This window comes from Temnothorax americanus, unplaced genomic scaffold, assembly GCF_048541705.1.
Source record: "Temnothorax americanus isolate GAGA-0224 unplaced genomic scaffold, ASM4854170v1 Scaffold49, whole genome shotgun sequence".
NCBI classification, from domain to species: domain Eukaryota; kingdom Metazoa; phylum Arthropoda; class Insecta; order Hymenoptera; family Formicidae; genus Temnothorax; species Temnothorax americanus.
Window position 1 is genome coordinate 197361 of NW_027509646.1, and position 22638 is coordinate 219998.

General features: G+C 36.3%; 1 protein-coding gene across 3 annotated transcripts in view; it reads left to right on the forward strand.

Annotated features, from left to right (window-relative positions):
* The window catches only part of LOC143903620 (uncharacterized), a 36255-nt gene that overhangs the window by 7763 nt on the left and 5854 nt on the right, over window positions 1-22638 (forward strand). Inside the window, exon 1 of one of the 3 annotated variants that reach the window (XM_077417390.1) lies at window positions 13844-14948. The exons of the other annotated variants lie outside the window; for them this stretch is intronic. The gene's annotated coding sequence lies outside the window, so the exon portion shown is untranslated. Of the gene's footprint in view, window positions 1-13843; window positions 14949-22638 lie in introns of those variants that run through there. 3 annotated transcript variants of the gene reach the window in all.

The following is a 22638-nucleotide window of genomic DNA, read 5'->3' on the forward strand; positions in this document are numbered from 1 at the left end:
TGAGACGATAATATGAGCAAAAAGCGCGAATTTTAATCGTTATTGCGATATTGCGATAGTCGCGACGAGCGTGCAGTCCTCCGTGGCCGTGGCAGTCTAATGATAGCTTATCATCGCCAGTTTATTTCTTCGTCGCGCGCGATCGCTCATACCTGTCTTGTACCTGAAACTTGATACGCACTTGATACGCGCCTCCAGAAATGTGTAATTAGCCGGCGCGTAATAGAACTAGCGTGCGGAACTGGTAATAGAACTCGCGCGGTTTTTCGCTCCGTTACGTCACGAAGGTCACTCTCTCGACAGTCTCGACTACTCCCGACGTGACCATGGAGGACAGATCGAGAGATCCGTTGCTGTTAGGCGCTTCTCTCGCGCACCTTCTCGCCACCTCGAAGGAGTGTGGAGTGCGTCCGCGCGTGCAATCGCAACGCGACCTTGATGGGCCATTGCCCTAAGTCTTCCTTATATGGAGACAGTCGCGTTACGTATCCTCTCTCCGCTGCAGAAGATACCCAGGAGGTATCCAGGAGGTATAAAGCCCTCCGCGTTAGGCCCGCTGCTTCCAGAAATTTAAAAATATCATCTCGCGTGAGGGCGATATTGGGGAACGTTGAGAAAGTTGCGGTGAACTCTTTGAGAAATGGAGTTATACGCGCGTGTGGGGACATGGAACACGATAAATATGCGTCGCTTCTTTAAATATTCGGTAAATTAATTGTTTGTGCGATTACCTGCTTATATCATATATTCTTATATCAAGCGCAGTTTATACATTCTTGTTTTTTTTTCTGTTAATTAAAAGTAACACTCTAATAAAAACACAGATATAGCACAACGCATTTGTTATATAATAAGAAACGTCACATATGATAGTTGAATAACAATATATGCTAAACGACTTAAAGGAGACTTCAAAGCAGACATGTTGATTAAGCACATGTTAATTCAAGCGATTATGAAAATCGAGTAATTTTTAGTTGGACTTGCATATTTATGCAAGGTAAGATCGTAGAATTATCTCGCACCGCATCTCACACCGACGCGGACGCGACACGACGCCTACTACTATGATCGGCAATGACGTTGAGCGAGGAAGTTATACGCGTCAAATATGCATGCGAAGCAGCATCGCTTTCTCCAAAAGAACTCTCTGTTGCGTTGTGAGCGTGAAAGCGAGACTCGCCCTTAGAATCGCTGCGCGATCCTCGCTTCTCGCGTCGCACCTTGTTCTTGGATAATGCATTCTTGTAACGCGATAAATTTACGCGTAAAGCTGATGTGAACATCGTGTATGCGCCAAGCGTCCGTTAATTACCTAACGTTGTCGCGACATTCGCGTGTCGCGTCTCGAAACTTTGCGTCATCTCAAAAGATCTTAGCGAGCGCGCTTGATCGACTTTTGTACTTGCATGAAATTCTAGTAAAATGCGCAACGAGTTCTTAAAGTTTGCCGAATTTCCTGCTCAACAATTTGTTGAAAACTGTAAGCTTAACGTTTAACAAACGCAACAATGCATGCGACAAAAATGTAAGTTGAAGTAAATAATGCAATCCAACATTGATCTTACGTTATGTAAATGCTTCGTGCGTTTGTAGTCCGTACCGTTTATGTAAGACCATCTTTAGAAAAAGAGAAGCGAGAGTATTAAGAGAAATCAATAGAGATTTATTCTGCAAAATTGAATACCTCGTGCTAAAAGTTAAACGAAAGTTTAAACATGTCTGTGTCCGGAGATGATGAGTTTTATTGAAATATTTCTATGCGGGATGATAGTTATATAGATTAACGATTAACCTACCGCCCCCATCAGGATGCCATGCAAATAGAAATCTAGCAACATGTTGCAACATGTAGGGACTGAGTTTGCTTCTTTTATCAATAGCTTTAAAAGAAATATATAAATATGAATATGTAAATCTATTATAATATCTATATAATGTCCATGTCTTCGTTTTCGAAAACAGGTTTTATCTTTTGCGCATTTTAGGCACTTTATCGGTACTTATCCGTTCGATTTATTTTACGATGCACGTGCGAGAGTCATCAAAAACGTAAAAATACATTTCAACGTTTGCAGCAAACGAAAGACATGCCTTTAAACGGGTTCTGATTTGCGCATACGACTCGCAAATCTATTTCACCTTGCGTTCCACCGAGTGCTCGGCCTAATTGTTAGCACGCGTATTTAGCGCCTTGCGCAATTCTTAACCGACATTTTCAATCACGGTCGCGCGAGAAAAATAGAAATAGAGACAAAGATAGACACTTTGCACACCTTATGTGGCGCGAGACTCCATCCGCGTGACGCATGATTCGCGTGCATAAAGAGAAAAACCAATGCACACGTTTCTCACAATCAGTTCTGGACATCGCTCGCGCGTTTTTCCGTTTTTCCGTTTTTATTGCGATTAATATCGTCGCAGATGCAGATGCAGTTACCGCTTTGACGCGGTGTGTAACGTAAATTTATAAAATACAAAGCGTTTTTATTTTCAACATGTTTATTTTTGTCTTTAGCGCAAGTTACAAACGCGAAATCGTATTTAATTCTTTCAGGCACGATGATATGAAAAAGACGTCAAAGATATACATATAACATTATTATTGTTAATGATAAAAGTGTAATATTGGTAATTATTATTGGTAAATTAATATTGGTATATTATCTTATTACAAAAAGTGTCTTTATAAAATGAACAAATTATTTCTATCTCCAATCGTTGTATCATATGATTCATGTGAATCATGATATAATATTTTCTTTTATCTAATTTGATTTTTATACTCGGGTACGATTTTATCCTTGAAATTGCATATAACAAACGAACGTCAGATAGATGTTTATCACGTTTAACATGTAATATGTAATAGATATCGATAGGATAGAATCAGCTTGGTTCGATAGTCCGCGACCGTCGTGTAGCACTTATCGTTAGATTAGAACGCACTCTATTCATTAAAGCGAACTGAGCGAGGCAGCCCGTTACGCGATCGCGTCGGGATGAGGCGTAGATTGCAGGAAGGTCTGCATCAGCGTTAAAGTGCATTATAGTGTCCTCGGTAACGCTCGGTTGTCCTAATTCGGTCGTCGTCATCATTACGAAGTGGGCCCCGGCCGTCTGCGGGACGCGCAATTGCACAACGAACTCTCGACTGCGTGTCGGTCGGACTTATTACGAGTGGCTTGTAACTGCGCCAATGACGTTTCTGGGGCAAACGAGTCCTTTACGCTGCGAGATGCTGGTGCACGATCAAATTAGCACATTTACTCTAAGTCGATCCTATATATCAAATCGGCCGGGGAGAAAAAAGAGGATATTATATATAATTATATTATATATAACGAAGAGATGAATATACGCGCGATCGGTGTCCTCTTCGATTTTTCGTATGATAATTGAAAATGAATATAGAATTCTAAAACGAACAATAAGTTGAATACGTCTCTCCAACAATAATAATTCTTCACAGTAATATAAGAAAAATCTTACAATCTTTTTACAATTCTACACGGACTGTGAATAACAGTGTTCAAACGCGTATCTTATAATAATGTGAATTTTAGCTCATGCGTTACGTATATTTTGATGGTATAAATTTTGTTTTTAGAATGCTATATTTGAAATTATTGTTAACATTGAGTTAAGACTCGAGTATAAGAAAAAAATATTAGAAAGTTTTATGTGATTAAATCTATATATTAAATTACAAAAATTGGTTTTACACGATGCATGGATGTGAAACATCAGAAACAATTTTTTGATCGTATATACTTGACGCGCAAACATACGCGCACGCGCAAGTAGAAATTACGTTAACAGAAACGAGGAAAGGAAAAACAAATTAAGACAATGGGTAAATTTTTTTCATCTACTGCGGCTTTTAATGTCTAAAACTTTAAATGTATAATGTAAATGTCGTTTTAACAGCATCTGTTAATTACGAGCACTGAATGCTCTAATTAGACATGATGTTATAGCGACTATATGTATTAAGCGCGATTTTTCGTTATCGAGTAGCATCTCAATCTACGTAATCTACGTAACATGAGAGAAATGCTTAAGGGGAACGGACAGCGCGGTTTGAAAACGTGTGGCATTGGCTCGGCCTTGCACGACTTTGTTCCGATCGTTTGCGCAAGAACGAGCGCGAACCCGGAGCTCTTTGTCATCGCCATTCCAACGACATGCAAGACTTGTCGTGAAAATGGAAATTTATCCTTACTCAACTCGTCGTTGTTGTTTTCGAGGCATTGACTTTCTTCGACGCATTTCTCCTCGCCGCGCCGCGCTGGATCGATTTTCGAAGAACGCCCGCGATCGAAACGCGACATCGAACCCCATTGCCGCGAGGCGAGAGGGGAAAGCGCAACGGTCTGTATAGAGTGAAAGAGAAAGGCCACGGGAAAGGATACGTACTATACGATAGCGGTGTGTGACTCGATCTCCTCTCTTGGTGCATCAACACGGTGACCTTTCGTTGTTACGAAAGATTTAATACTTACGATTAGCGCCGTGCGCGAAAAGAGAAAGACGTTATTGGTGATGCCGCACGACGAGACAATCGACGCCGCGCCGCGGCAGGATCATATTTCCGTATCCAACTAATAAAAAATTCTGGATCGCGAAGCTTTTCTGTGCTGCCAGAATACTCGGCTTGAACTCTTTAATATAATAATATAAGTAAGTTATATATGTGAAAATAAGATTAAAGACTCTTGGAATGAAAACAAAGGCAATTAAAGATCAAAAACAAAATAACTTTCAATTATTTCAAAATTATTGTTTCAAAAGTCAGATTATTAAATTAAATTATCCCGTTTTTTCATATTCACAATCAGTCTTTGAATATGAATATATACATGTTAGAATTGACATCTGGCGAAAGTAGCTCGAATATAAACACTGGCACATTCCTGATTGTCAAACAACTATCATTTAGTCGCGGCCTAGAACGATTTTATGATTGCCCGTCAGAAATTGATCCTGATTTATAGCCCTCTTTGATCTGATTCTCCAACATTCATCGTTTAGCTAATCATTACCGTTTATCATTACCGTTAATTCGACCGATTCACCATCGTCATTAATCGCGCAATTTTGCGCGACTTGTCGATCATGCCGTGATTGTGCCTCTGTTTATCCGCGCACGAATCGATATCGCAACCGCAGCCCGACGTTCGTATTTTGCAAAAATTTCATATTTTCTTTTATTCGACGTATCTAAAAGAGGACAATTTGATCTAGAAATTTTTTTCATAATTCGTAATTACCGATACTTGTATGCGAGGAAATTAACCAGTTGTAACATTTGTTACAATATTTAGAAAAGTAGTTGCTGAAACAAATGACCTCGGAATTGTCAATACAACTGTCGTTAAGCATGATGTCATTTCACGTTTTTTTGTGAATATTAAATCCTCTTCATAATGCGCACGTGATGACTATCTACGGATAGATTTTTATCTTTATAATACGCGAATCTCTCGACGCGTCCTTGCGAAATTCCTCGTGAAGAACCTTTACCTAATTGTAAAATCTTTATTAATAGCAAGCGTTCGAAATACAACACTCGCACGTACAACAGTAAGTAAATTTTTCTTCTTACAAAATTACATAAAAATATTTGAGGTAATTAAATATAGAATGTATTATAATATTCGTTAAGCAATGATGCTTTTTAAAATGCTTTACTGTAAACAAAAATGTCAAAAACTCAATATCTAATTATTGAACCGTCGTTGATACAAATAGCACAATTTCGTAAGTCAATATGTTATACTCTTAAAAAGTTATTCACACCTGCAGGACACTCATCAGCAGTGCAGATTAAAATTAAAAAGTATCAATTTATTATTATTTTAATATAATATTAGGAGAGATACCTCAGAACAAAATAAAAACTAAACAAATGTCCAAAAGGCAATGTAATTAACATGTACAGATGGAGGAATTATGTATACGTGTATAATACCGAATTCGAATAATATCGATGCAAAGATAAAAGCATTCTATCCGTTTCTCTGCAATGTCAAAAGCTGACGGTCACAAACTGTAAACCGTATAGCGGAAATAAAAGAATTCACAATAGCAGCGAAAGTAATTCAATTTCTAGTCGACCGCATGCTCCGATCGCGCATCTCAAACCCATTTTCTACGCTTCCGGATGAGCAATAAGAAACAATGCGATAACTGCAAGCACAAATCTTGTATATTCGAGGAGACATTGTCAACTTGAAATAAGAATTGGAAATTTAATTAAACACATTTCTACAAAAGAAATCAACAAAAATGCAATAGTTTGCAAAGTTCTTATTTCGTAAATTATTAATTTATATAATATTATTCTAATTCCTAATTCTCATATCGTCATATTTCGCTCCATTTTATTGAAATTATTCTGCATTATAAATATAAGTTAATTATATTATTGTTATCCGTGTTATTATATATATATGTGTGTGCTATACTTGTTACTTAAATTTTTCCTCACAAATTTAATCCTCTGAGTAAATATCCAAACATGATATTTCATTAATCGGATAATCGGAGTAGTTAGAAAATTCTACCTCGGTGTAGTTAAAAAATTATACGGTGCACGAATGCATCTTAAACTCGTCTTAAAGTACGCGTTAACCTGTACCTCGTCATAAAGATAAAGGACGCACGCGCATCCTTATCATAAAGTGCGCGAGTCATAAATTCACGAGATACTGTCAGCGTGCGTGGAGAGCGTTATCCTTTCAGCGCTCGTCTAATATCATGAATCACCGACGTTAACGACAGGTCGGCCGGCCACCGCGTAATCTAGTTCCATGCTCGTGCTCTTTCCCCGCGCGGCCGCTCTACCCTTATATTTATCGCCCCTAAGCGCATATTGGAAATAAATTATTTAAAGCACTATTTTCGCATCGTTCTAGCTATGAAGCTTACGAGCGTAATTAATGCCGGGGCGGTCGAGTTGCAGTGTGCACTGTGCACTGTGCACTGTGCGTCGGTCGCCGTCGGCATTCGCTGAATTATCGGTTGAATTAGCGTATTGCGTGCGTCATTTAGTAAAATCTGTTTGAAAGAGCGTCTGCTCTTTGTCAATTATTTGCAATTCGCTCTCTACCGACCATAAATAGATTATATATACGATCAGAGTTAATCAACGATCAAAATTGAGCTTTGATAAAAATATTTGATAAGCGAACAACAAAAGAAACTACAAAAATTTATATTTTTCTCCTGGAATAATAAAAAAAATGTCTCAAAAACACTGTTTCGTATGAGTGTTATCTGTTTTATTTTATCAAGGTAACGTTTATAAAAATTTCTTAAACGCGGTTTTTGTATAGCTTGTTTTATCCTATTTTTGTATTCGTCGGGCATAAAATTATAAGTTAGTTCGTCGGTCATTAAAAAGTCAAGGATTAAATAAAGAAGCCGAATGATATATGATATATCTCCCACACGCTTGCTCCAGGCTTAATTACAAATATGTTTTGCAATTCAGTAGAATTTAAATAAGAAACTTTTTGATAAGAGTTGCATATTATCTATGTTAACGAATGATTGAATATTCTAATAAGATTTTAATAACATCTTTTTAATATACAGCATTCGTCATTGATACGATAATGTTGCGGGCAAAATTATTGCTTGCATATAGCATTATCGAGCATATATGAATCATTTCGTTTACGTCGGGATTTTCCCGTCATCGCCAACGTTACAAAAGAATGTTGGTAGCATATGTGCGCGTTTATTATTAAACCAGTTAACATTTTATTTGTGTTATTGACTGTGAGATGCGAATAAGCTAAACTTATGAAATCTGCTAAGCGGATAAAAGATTCTAATTATAATTATAATTACTAGAAACCGGCTTCTGGACAAAACTCATTATCGACGCAATAGTAACAGAACGGATAAAAAAAGCGATCTCTCTCTCTCTCTCTCTCTCTCTCTCGTCCTTCGTACGATCGTGACGTATCCTTTCCTTACGTTACGAGAAGAAACACCTCATGTATTGTATGTAATATCATGAATCTCTGGGTATTTTGAATATCTGTAATGAGGTCTCTCGTCCCGGTTTACACGAACGTGCTTCTCCGTCGTCTTTTTTTTGCTTTCATTTATATTCCATGAGATCACAGGCCCCGGAAGGCATGTTTGACGAAAGTATGCTTAATTAAAGTTTCATCACAAAACGCAAAAACGCTTACATTATGAACTGATGGTTATATGACCGATTAATAAAGTTTCACCATTACTAATATGTATGAGGAGACTGAGCGTTTGAGAAATAGAATTTCCAAGTGATTGTCAAATTAAATTTAATTATAAATATTCCCTGTTTAAAATAAAATATATAGACTATTCAAATTAGCTAAGAACGAGCGATATATATTTAAATAATTTAAATTTAAAATTCAAAATTCGATATTTGTAATGTATATTATATATCTCTTCATAGAATCTTATCGGCGAACAAAGCCATATGTAGATATGCTTTGATGAAGATCGAGACTTTGTTTAAGCCAAAGGAGATCGACCACTTTAATATGTACAATTGTTTAAAGATTAATTTAGGTATATAAAAAATTGCGCTATCAATTTAATCATTAGATTTTGAAATATTATTATAATTGAACTTGAGCAAACAATCTGTAGAACATATGAATTACGCAAACCAAACGCAAGCAATTAATTAACATCTAATGTAATCTGATAGTTACTTTTCCATAAGACAACACTTTATAATGCCACATAAAAAAATGAGAACTTATTTTAAAGACTTATTGTCCTTTTAAAATAGATTCACCGATTTATACATGAAATAGAAAATACATAATACATAATAAATACATATGACATATGGAATTTTTGATATGGAAGCGTAAGCGTGATTGAGTGACACATATATCATAAATTATTCTACAAATTACGTGCAATATATCTAAATGTAGATATCTTCAGTTATCAAACAATTAGTCAAGGATACTATCGCTTTTGTTAATTGTTAAAATTATTTGCATGGCACTATTAGCGAAGATTGTGTTTTTAAGTGCATGTTTTTCACGACACGACTGCATGCACGCGTGAGAAAATCCGATCTACATTTAGTCGCTATAGTCGCTACATTCATGATTCTTCAATCGTAAAGTTGCAGGTTGTAGCGTAAGACTTTCGCGTTTCTTACACCGTGGAAAAGTATCCTACTTTTACACGCGCCTCCGCTTTTATACCATATAAGTACTCAATTTAAACTTCAGTGCCTATTGTATTCTTAATTAAACTTCCGCATCGCGATCTATTATTTAATCGTCATGTAATATCATTGGATAGAATTTACTCGAAAACATAAATGTTAGAAAAGATAAGTGAATTCGTGTGCAAAAGCGATATTGCCTCTCTTTGCGCGCGATATCGCTTTTGCATGCATTACCTATGTTGTTATCGATATATGTTGCATGTTGCATATTTCATCGGTACTTCAGCTTGCGTGTAAACGCTGTGCTCCAAGCAAAGCATTATTGTTGCATCTCGTAACATGATAGTCGTGTCCTGTGTGTCAGTTATAATATTTCGGAAGTGATATAAAAGAATATATGTATGCACAATAACAAGTGTTAATTAACAGGAGATATTTCCTAATTTATTTTCTGTTTTATTTTATAACAGACTTGAGATTTATATATTTACCCTTTTTCTTCATTAGAGCAATAGAACAGAGGATAATACAGATCAAACAATGAATATATATAATGTTTCAATTTCGTTCGTTCTATTATTTTTCTCGGTTATCCCACTGGAAAAATACATAATTGTAACGAAACAACTAAACTACACGAAATGTGACAAAATTAAGGGTAGGCATTTTCTTAAAATTTATTGTTTACTTTTATAAATTCTCAATTGCTTATATGCTATTGCAATAATACTTTCTCGTGGCTCTTTTCGCATATCAAAGATCAAAGCATCTTTCTCAGATGGATTACGGCCATCATCAACGGCGTCAACGAACGGGGTCTTCGAGACGATTGTAACAGTTGAGCGCGAATAATCACGTATCCTGCTCACTCTGGTTGTTGATATTTTGCAATATAAAACTATTATTAGATCAATACAATAAATATAAGAGATAATTTATTTGCTGACGAATGATTACTGAAACCGTGTTATATATGCATATATATAAAACATGTATATACTTTCTTTCGTTCTCGCTTAGGTAATCGTATGACATATTTATCAACGTATTACCTAATCTTCTACCTACATTGCACAAAGTATAATAATACTTTTATATTATAATACAAAGCACAATTATTTAATTTAATAATATGCAAAGTGTGGATAATCTGTCACAATCTAAAGATTCAAAAAATAATGACTTTTACTTTTAAATTTAAATTAATAGAAAGATTGAGCTGACACATTTTGTGGAATATTGTACTGGCAGTTGATGCCAAAGAGAAAATATCTGCAGCGGTGCTGATGTTGATGCTAATATTGAAGAAATCCCTTGAAACAATTATTATCTGTAATGATGATCGTGACAGCCATGTCCCAGTTGCAGGCTTCGCTTACGGCTTACGGACCACGTGCACTCCATTGTTCCTTTTGTTGAGAAGACTTTACCTAAGCTATATCCTGTCATTTTTCTTCAATGAAGATCCATCAGCCGCGCGATTGAAAATCTAACATGCAAATGCAATTTTACATGTAAAATCTCGCTTTATTGCAACATTTTTTATTATATTAATAATAAAAAGTTATTGGAGCGTTCCTCAATTATCTTACTCTTTAATAACGTAACATTCTACAGATTAACTAAAGTAAAAAATCCTACGAAATATCCAAGTCTCGATCGTTAAAGTTAGTGCCTGATAATGCGCGAAATATAAACAATCTTTAATTACCTTAGATTAATAGTTATTTTATATTAATGTAACTTTTATTTATCAGATTTATGTAGAGTACATATTAAAAAGTTAAGTTGTTACTTCTACAAATAGCTAACTGTTATCTACATCGGTAATGGCAAAGTTCATACTAACAGATGGTCTTTTATATTTCATGTCCATTATATATCTTATCTTATTTTTTACTCGATGTAAAAGTCACATTCGTGAATTTCCTTTCTTTTTCATTTAAATTAAATATTTTATATATAATGTTTTATGAAATCTTCTTCTAATATATGAAATAGTAAAAAAAGACGTCTATTTTTTACGATAGTTTGATGACTTTGATATATGGTAGATATTAATATAAATTTTTATTTTATTTTTGTTCTCTATGTGTATTTGTAACTTTAAATCCGTATTTACGTATGTACATATATGTCGGTCTGTCGATATTACGATATTTGTTCCATTTACCTTATAGATTACAAGATACATTTCACTATCCTATATAAACAAAGATTATTTTATCACAAGAAAGAGATTTTATTATGAACTTTGTTATTAAATCTGTTATTTAACCATACAAAAATTAATTTATCGTAGACGACAGATGATGTCATATTGAATGATACATGGTTTTACGAGAGCGAAAGATTAATCACGCGGATTTTGTTGGACGAGTAAATCGTTTCGATCAAACTTTCATTCGACGATTTCAGTTCAGGATACATTTGGTCGATCGAGATCACGCGATTTGTTCACGCGGCCAATAGATGATGCTTCATTCTTTAAATTCATAGTTGAGAAAGTTGCCGGGATCATGATTTTTTGTGTTAGCGTTGTGTAGGCCTCACTGGGATCCTTTTACTCTCTTGTACCATATATATCTCATAACTCATCTTATACATTCACAAGGATTAAACGTCTTCGAAACGTTTGCCGATTTCGCATCCGCAACGTGATAATTTTTCGGTGCAATTGAATAGTTAATTACCGTTCGATTTTCTGATGGCGTGCCAACAATTTCGAAGAGAAAATTCCAATGAGCCGTTAAATGTCCTCCCTGTGCGAGTTTCCGACAAGGTTTAGAATTTATTATTTTTTTTCATTTATTCTAACGAAATTAGATTTAACTTATTTAATGATTACAGAACTTACTATTTTTTAAACCTATCGCTTCTCTGATATTTTGTAATTTTGCATGCGTAAATTATTTTTTTACTACTTGAAAAATGTAATAATATATAAGTAACAATAAGAATATAAAAAAAGTAGAAACTTGCACATTGTTTTCTCGTAGTTTTTAATTGTGCAAGTAGAAACTTGCACATTGCTTCCTCATAGTTCCTAAGTGTGCAAGTTTTTATTTTATTCGAGGTATAATTATCGGTATTTATTTGTTTTGGCTTCCTCATAGAGGAAGCTTTGTTAGCAAAGGTTCTGATTTCACACTGAACTCTTTTGGGGACTGCGTAAATAATTATATACATTCACTAAAAAATACTAAAAATACTTGTCCATTTAAAAACTAAAACAATACTTTATCGATAAAAAAAATCAGCCCGATATTATAAATATTTGAGATAGCGATTTATTTTTAATTCTATTATATTTTCCAGTCTTTTCTACCCCTATTTCATATATAATTGGTTAAAATTTGGTTGATCAGATCAAGTTTTATAAAGCTTCTATGTATGTACGAATTCTTCGAAATTTCAAATGTGTGTAATACGAGATCTGATCAATCAAATTTTAATGAATTATATATGAAATAGGGGTAGAAAAAACTGGAAAATATAATAAAATTAAAAATTAATCGCTATCTCAAATATTGAGAAAACAGCAGCGTAAAACACATTTTTCAAAAAAAGGAAAATCTGCATAAAATCTATACCGGTAGACCGATTTCAATAAAATTTGAGGAGGACATACTTTCTAGGATACTCTATTTGTGTGCAAAAATTCAAACTGGTATCTAAAAAATTGTAGAAGTAGATGCGTGTACAAAAATCCGTACACACACACACACACACACACATACATACATACTTCCGGACATTTTTTACTAATATGATTTTTCGACATTTTAGAACATTCTAAACCTATTTCTATAAAAATTTCAAAAAAAAATATTTTCACCATTACAAAGCTTCCTATATGACGAAGCAAAAATTGCTAATATATTAACATGAAAATATTTATGGAAAAATTTTCATACAAAAATGTACTTATTTATTAGAATTATTATTTAATTATTAACTTTACTATGATTTCATAGTAAAACGTTGGAAAGAATAATTTAGAATTAAGAGAATAATTTTTGAAAATTCAGGGTTTTCAAGAGCCGAGAGAAAGAACATCTGCAGGTTCGGAAGAAAGAAAAGTTCTGAGAATTTGTTTCGGCTAGTTATTTCATCCGGCTATAATAGTACCTAGATAACGACTCTCAAAGAATTTCCTTAATCATTCAGACCTGATATCTCGCAAGAATTGATTAAATAGGATAGGAATAGGAAATGAGAATCTCTCAAACAAAGAAATATTGACTCTCCAATTAAGTTTCGCGAATAAAATAGATGACATATAGAGCTGTAGTATTAAAAGATACAAAGCTAGAGAGAGATCGATAAAAGTTTTAATATAACATTCGTGTTCATTATCATCGTCACGACTCGTCGCCCTATAATATGAAGGACTGGAAGTCACACATACACAGGCAAGTTGTCTGCCTGCCATGACAAAGACGTCGCCTCTTTTTCAATGTATAGACGCTGCTCGAATCTCTCGCAACTTCCTATATGTTCCCTAATACCCTTGGGTCCCGGAGGAATCTCCCTTCCCTTCATCGGAGTCACGTAAGTTGACCAATCGACCACTTCTCTCTCTCTCTTCGAGCTCCCCTCTTGATCCTCAAACGGCCCCCTAGTCGAAGACTTCGTCTGGCGTCTGGCCGGTCTGGCGGCAGTTCGGAGCGAGACGCCGACACGACGTACGACGAGTATTTTCGTTTCGAACTTATCGAGCTCCGGAATGTAATTTAATTTTTGTTATCGCGTTACTCGTTGTATATAGACAGTTTTATAGACCAAATTTTATATAAAATGTGTCTCTTGAAATAAATCATTATCATGGTTTGGAAAACATAACGAGAACGTGCCGGCTGCTGATGTAGAAGTGCGCGTAACAGGTCTTTGCGTATCTTGTCGAGTGGCGACCGGCGACCGGCGACCGGCGATCGGCGACCGGCGACCGGTGACCGGCCTCCAGAAACGGCTTTTAAATGTCCGGCTTGATCAAGTTGACCGGAATGCACCGAGGCAGAAAAAGATCGGTGAATCCAAAAACTTGATTCGGCTTGTATTCGGCTTAAAGAATGTCGAGTTACCATCGTCATCACGCATCGTCGTCATTTTCACGACGCAACAAGTGACAGTGATTGAAAATTTGCGCGTGCTCGCGAACGATCTAATACGAAAAAAATCACGAGAATTATAAGATCCAAGCTACATCGGGGCTTGCTTCCAGCTTCGTTCTTCCCATTCAGGCACGTCGCATTCATCCGGCGCGCGGCGCGGCAGCAACAGCGCAGCCAATACTCACGCATACCTATATATATGCGAACAATTGGAAGAAGAAAGCGCGTCCGGTTCGCGCTTTGTCCTTTAACGTGTGTTGTTTCCTTCGGAATATCCAGCTCCAGCTAGAAGAAGAAAAAATAGTGATACCACATAGTGATCGCCGATCATTAGCGTTCTTCCTGACTCCGAGGTGGAGCAGCCACGAAAATAAGAACGAGAAGGGATTACGAAATGCCGTGATGTCGTGTGCCAATGGGAGAGGAATGCCGATGCCGGCGCGTTGACGCGGATCTGTTCCTCTTCCCCTGGTGGAGGTCGTCCTCGAGTGTCGCGAGATGCGACCCGGGCACCGGGACGTCATCCGGACGAGTTCGAACGGTTGGCGATCGACCAGGCTGTTCTGACGATCACCACGATCACTCGTCTCTCCGCGATTCGTTTCTCCGAATCTCCGTATCTCCGCGTATTTCTCGTAAGTATAGAAACAGTTAGCGTGGAAACATATAAGGATCGCCAGGTTCCGGATCTGTAGGTTCTCAAATCCGGATCGATTTTATACCGAAGTAATATTACGTTGCGTTGGAGAGTAACACTATTAAAGTTTTTATTTCACATAGCTGCAAAGCGCTTGGTATAACGGTACTAGAATCCGCTAGTATCGAGACTTATCGTTAGTCTCTGATAGGTAGGAGTGTATTACTTTTTGATGTGCTCATATAAAAGTTTCAAGTTTCGCTAAGTTTTTTAATACCATTCGCGATATAGCAATAGGTACTCGATAGGATCCCATTTTTTTATACTCCCAGCATTCCTTCGAGGAATGCGTTCTTTTCTCGACGATCAGATCTGTTGTCGACGAATAATTGAGAGTTTTAAAAGAAAATTAATTAAAAACCTTCTTTAAAAGGAGAAATATAAACTTATGTAACGCATTTAATAAAGGTAAATATAAATTTAAAACTATAAGTTCATAAAACGGGAATTAGAAATGCGTACGATCTATTCACTCCAAGAACTCTGTGACTGGTAGCCGTGAGATTGACGAAATTTTCGTGACGCAATTAAGTATCGACGGTTTCGCGAACGAAGTGATTGCCTGAAGGAATTACCGTTAAAGCGATCGTGACCTCGATATCTACCTTTGGTGGATTCTGTATATATCGGTAGATCCGCATATTTCTGCGAGTATGCCTAAATAATTTGACTGGGATTTGCTGCTCGTTCGCGCGGTTCGGAATTAATAATAAAATTTTTATCTTGATTGATAATTAAGTCACACTTATCGATCGCCTTTACCATTCAAAAATAATAAGATGCACGCGATCGCGAGGGACATCGATCGTCCTTGACATTTTTTTTCTCTTGGAGAAATCGGGAACTGTATACACGCATCGTAGGTATGTCCGTGCTGGTGGCGGCGGTGCATATTAGAATTTCGTCGAATACCGTTGATCGCGGCCGCACGCTACAAATTATGAAAGTGTGCGAAAGCGAAAAGCTAAATACGCTCGGCTCTCGTTCCATCGACGAATATCACATGATTGTACGCTTTAATAACCCAATTCAATCGGTTTTAATGACGTCAATCAAAAAAACCAGCCAAGGATTCAATTTCCGTTATCGACGAATAATGAGAACGCGCGATAAATGCATACCGAGTAAACCAGCATTTTACCATGTTAATCGACAGATTTTATAACGAACGGCCTTGATATTTCTTTAACGAGTCGTTAGTCGTCGATGGCGGAGGAGGTTTTCGTTCGATCGTCACAATTTTTTCATTTTCTTAACATTGTAATTTGTAATATAGTTCTATCATTTTAAAATTTTCGTGATTTAATTCGAGGCTTGCTTAGCAATCCGTTGTCAGTCGAATCATATTTAATTAATCGTCATTTGTTCCGCTACTTTTAATTCGTGGAAGTCAAGTAATTAATTCAGCTGTCGAAGGACAAGCGCGATCTTCGCGCGCCAGATTACCGTTCTTATGTATAATTACGCTAGATATTGCGAACAAAGGATATATATACAAGTTGATAACAACAATATAACGTATTGTAATATGCGTTATGGCGCAAGCGAAATGTGTGATCTGTCGAGGAAATTATAATAATATATACTGTATCTGATATTTGTAAGTGTCAACGCAAACACTCGCATGCCGTAATACTCTTCGTTGTAATTGTTCGCGTCATTAATATCATATGGTCATTATTATCGTTTGGACAGTTTATATTAAGAATATTAAAGAATTGTGATATGTGAAGTGTAAAGAAATATTTCATAATTCTAAAACATAAAATGCTCTATTATAGACCATAGTTTTGCATTCAAGTAAACAAGTTGCCAATCATACTTCTGATCTTAAAAATAACTGTGCTTCATGCAAATTTCCATAGTAATTTTATTAAAATATTTCTGAAAGAGAATTCTAAAATAGAGCTGCGTAATTACAGGAAACCTTTAATAAATTCGTTTAGTCAACATTTGCAAATTAAGAGGCTCTTTTCTTTTTTTAAATAGCTTTATTAGTATTCATTAGTATATTCGATATTTACTTTACGATTTATGATACGCGCGGTATGAAAGGTTACTGTCACCTTTTAATTCATGGAGGCTAACTAGTTTAACTTATTGGAATTTATTAAAAATATGCGGTGATGATTAAGGTTATCGCGTTATATCTTCTTGAATAAGAATGTACAGATGTGACAGATTGATAAATGCATATCGCGACATATCGCGACCACGGATTATGTGCACGTTTTCTATAGAGATGATAAAATGTATAATCTTTGCTCGTGTGGAGAGAATGACGTGTGTAAAGACCAATATGCGCGACTATAAGCTTGACCCCCGGTTCTCCTCTCGGTAACGGTTGTACGATCCAAGTATCACAACCTGACATCTCTGATAAAGTCGGTCGTAGCGCAACAGGCGCGTCACGTAATGTTGCACGTTGCGTCTCCACGTACATCAATGTCGAATAACACGACAGAATCTCCGGTGTAATTATATAAATAAAATTTTTCACGTTTACAATTACATCGGCAGCGATATCATTTTGGATCCTCTCAAAGATGTCACGATTTATGAGAAATCATACATCTTTTTGTCCTTTCTTAAAATTCTGTCGTAAAATTTATATAAAAATCAACCAAGTATATGATTTAGACTTTACAGACGATCTAAATGTGTCGTGGCGACACTGGCGATGCGCGATGTGGTAGCGACCGAGCGACGTTACACAAAAAATAAATGCGCTAATATAAATATTAATTAATGTTAGAAATATGTATAAACAAAGATATTCGAATGTAAAAGTATGAGCATTCTCGGCGGGAAAAGACAGCTGTCGAGAGATATTTTTTGAATCTCACGCGTCTCACGCGCGCGTTGCGTTTCACGCGTGCAGTTATATACCGGAATAGGAAAAAAATGATCGCTCGATCGCCGTCTGTCTCGCGCCTTTCGTCGCAAACGATCGGATAAAAGCCGAGTGGCACCCATGTCGGTCGAATCAAAATTGCATCCACACGAGAGAAGGATCGTGTGCAGTTATCCCTCGACGAGATGCGACGAAATGATGACGTGCGTGTGGCCGCCAATTTAAAGTGCCATTTGCTTCCTGTGGTAGGGAACAAACGGCCTCGTTTCGACATTCAATGCAGTGCCGTTAAGTATTTACGTATAACAGGCTTAATTGCCATGGTATAATACGAAAAGTGATTCATTAAACTACACGTTTAGTATATGCGCGAACACATGGTCGGTAAGAAGGAGAGAAAAAGCGAGAAAAGAAAGAGAGCGATACGAGCTAAAAATAGTGAGTCTTATCGAAGCGTGACGTTCTCCAGGGCGCGGTTGAGGCGAATTGTAAAGAGATAGAAAAATGAGAAATTGGAAAAAAAATAAACCTATAACTGATGAAGAACAAAAATACACATGACAAAGAATAAAAAAATAAGCGAAGCATAAAGATATACGCATAAAGATAACAACGTAATTTCTTTTTTAATTAATTTTTTAAAAACATGATTGATTAAAATTATTTAATATATATCTATAACGTGTGGAACGTTGTATAAGTTATCGCGTCGCATTATAAATGATACCAGGCGATGGAATTCGTTTTTGTTCTGTTCGAAAAGTGAAGGAGGAACCAGAGAGACGAACCAAGTATTCGATAGAGACGAAAGACTTGGAACCCGAGTTTTATAGCCACACTTGTACGCGAAAGCTGCCATGATGCTGCAGAAAATCCGGATCACAACATACGCTTTCCAATTATATATTATATGTGTAATGACAAAGTCAGGCATGTATGAGTATTCTTGCGGAATAACAAATAAATTACTCTACGAGTAATTATTTGCTATGGTATTGAAATTTGGTGAAGAAATATTCACATACAATCGAAGTCAATATACTCGAATCATCTCGAATATATTAACATCATTCGGTTGCAACAAACGTATCGATATGCTTACGTCTGCTCGTTATGAAAATGATATACCGATTCATATCGTCGAAGTTATTGGGGAAAGAAACGATTCTGATTAAACTTAAGTATAGGTTATACTTTTAAAGTTCCGATATATATACTTGCTCACGTTACTTGCTCTTCAGTTTCAATATTGATTTATTAAGTTAAGTTGAATTTAACTATTTGTAAGAATTATATAAGATTGATTTTCATAAATCGTAATAAAAATATATTCAAACGTTTTCTTGTAAAGTGATTATTAATTACAAATTATCAATGATATTATCTGATTTTTCTCGGAGATATTTATATTAATTACGAATGTTGTTACATGTTTTAAAAATATATAAAGTAACATATTCATACTATAATACTTTCAGAAAATATCTATATCTACATTATTTGTAAGTATTATTAATTATTTAATTATTGTGGTATTGTATTAATTCTATTCCAAAGAAATCATTATCATCGAATCGGTCATAATTCAAGCACATTTGTGTCGTGACAATACGTAGGTAATTACGAGTGTCAATTAATCGACGTGTATTTAGTTATCTATTTCGTATCTGCTATTATACCAAGTAACACATGGTGCCATACTGTCATTGTGTAAATTGTAAAACATAAATGAGCCTTGGAACCGTGTGGCACCGCCGAGCGTGCTGCGTTGAATCAAAAGAGTTCACGCCGTGCTTGATACATGCGGCACGTGTGTGTGTGTGTGCGTGTGTGTTGTGTACGACCAATTGCAGACGATATTGCACGACAGAATGCTATCTCGCTCTCGAATCGCGAAGATCGACGATGGGACGAGGCTGGTGAAATCGCCTGTTATAGTTATAGAGCGTCCCCGCGCGCCGTTCTATTCGCGCCACGATCTATCCTTTTCTGCACCCCCCCTTTTTTTCTCTTTCCTTCTCCTTTCATACAATTAGGGTTAATTAGCACGCGTAAGCGAGAAATCGCAATTGGAGCAGGCGAACGTACGACGAGCCAGCAATAGCAGCAGTAACAGCGGTAACAGCATCAACAGCATCACTCGCTCTCTCTACTCGACTTTCCACAAAATCGTCCTCGCTGGACTACGCGCATATGTCGTCATTCCTCCTCTCTTTCTCTCGAGCGAGCATTGAAACCGGTCTAATTTCGATGATTTCAATTCTTGAGGCTACATATATGGAAGAACGGAGCTGTTGCGATATAACGAAAATTTTCGGTATAGCGTAATAAAAGAATGCAAGTGTCATTTATGACATTAATTATCACGCATGACAACAAACGTGAGGAGTAGCTTTTTTCTACTTTTTCCGGGAAAATAAATGAATGTTATGAAATTTGTTCTGTATAAAAATTGTTGTTATTCTTATTGTTAATAGAAACGTATGTTGAAATTTTTGCTTACAAGCAATTTATTAACAAAACTTATTATATATATGTCAATAATCTTAAGTCGTTTTTATGTGTCTGTTCATATCGAAGCTTGAATTTATCGTAAGTATGCCGTGGCTATTATTGAATAGCCTCGGTACCTTCATTCTAAAGCTATCAACGGTTATATTGTCAATTTAAATCATACTGGCGATTTCGTGGGATAACCGACGTGTAGGACTTGTTTATAACTTCTTTAACACTTTCCATCTTTCTTTGTAGCATCAGTTAGCAATGAAAGAAGAAATCGCGGAGGTGCAACGGAATTACATAAGACGCGGAATGCAGATGCACAATGCATCTTGCATACGAGCATGCGTAATAAGTCTTAACTTCATGATCCCAAAATATCTTTTTATTATAATTTTATTAGATGAGATACGAATGTATCTTATAATACATTCGGAATATCATACTTTTCGTAAGAATTTCAAAAATTTGCGTTACCACCTGCATATCGTTACCATATATGACGACTGCGAAAATAGTATCTGGTTGCGTAAAGGTATAGTTAAAATCCGAACGAATCAAATCCGGCGGATTAATATTTTCTGCAAAAGTTATAAAATCATTTAGAATCTCGCGTCATCAGCTACGAGAGATACAGCCATTATTGTGACTCATACCATATATCTCGTGTACGCAACATTGACGAATAATTTATCAGCGATTGACGCAAGGATAGAGGATTATCGACGAAGAGGTGCGTACGCACATGCGAAAGATATTGCCGTGTAAGAAACGTTTACAAGCGGGATAAACGGATTTTTTTCTTTTTTGCGGCGAGAGTTCGCGGATGTTTTTCGATCGAGGACTTTGAAATGTAATCACGATTGCGCGACAAGAATGCACAATTATTTAGCGACGTTGTGATTATATTAACGTGTGATTAAACGCATGGAAAGATTATTTTCCAATAAGATTTTATCGGTGGTCTTGAGCTCGCGCGTAGATATACAGGTACAATACATACACGAGCGTGTTATCATGCATGCACGTGTTGAGCACATTTGCAGTATTGGTCGCAAGGCGACGGATGTGGTTGCTTCGATAGAGAAATAGGCTGCTATATTCACTCTTTGCATTTTGCGTAAATATATGCCGTTTAACCTTCTTCACCTAGTGAGAGCTTGTATAATATTAAAGAGATTTAGAGAGATTTTAATATTAAACATCAGAGTTAATTATCGCGGTTAATAATTAATCCTGGCTAATGGCTAATATTGTTAATTTTACCTCAAATTTTATCGTTGTCTTACACTTGCTTCTTAGAAAAAAATAAAAATTACTGCTAGCAATAAAGAGATTATATAGAGATAAAAATAAGCAGTGTTGCAAGCAAGATTAGAGAATTTCCCTCAATTTCAGAATTTCCGCTTGGGACAAGGAGCCAATATTTGCTTATCTTCTCTGTCGAATGGAGATTCCGGAGAGAAGTGAGTTAAACTTTGCGTGCCCACATTTTCGGCTCGTTATTAACCTGCTTTCTCTTAAACGCTGATGGCCGTGTCGCGTCGTCGCCTGTAAATTCTATCGCTGTCAGCGTTGGCGTTGACCGTAAATAAATGTTAAACTATTTCTTAGGAATATCTTATCTTATCTCTTCTAAGCTTGGCTAAGCCAGCTTGAGCATTCGCGTCGTCTATAACATTAATTTGTTTCATCTTTGCGATTATTGCAAATAATAATGATAATGATTCGTTTATTTAGCATCGTCCATGATTTTGGAGCGGAATAATAAATGTAGGAAGTACATTCAAACATTTTCAATATTTTTTTATCGATATATTAGAATTTTAAATTTAAACGATGATAAAAATGCTGTATTAGTTAAAACGACGTAAGTATGAAAATTATCTGTCAATTATCAAATCTTGATCAGTAAGAATCGACATCTGTGTGAAAAGTAATTTATTCAAACATTGCTGAAAGAATAATTTAGACCTACTTACGAGAGAAAAATTTTCGAAAAGATTCTCAAATTTCTCTTTTGATGAACACAGACTCAACATAATGGAAGGGTTGTATTGAACGATGACGATTGAGTCGATATGAACGCGTTCGTTCCGCGCAATTTACGTTCTGGCCGGCCGCGGCCGCCGCGCCGCGTCGGTCCGCTGTTGTGCGGGATTGCTAATTCCGAACGGAACGATAAGAACGGGGCCTGAATTAAACGGGAACGAGGTGGCATCGCGCTCGCACGTACGCGAGTTGCACTTTCGCATGCACGTGCTACTCCGCGCCG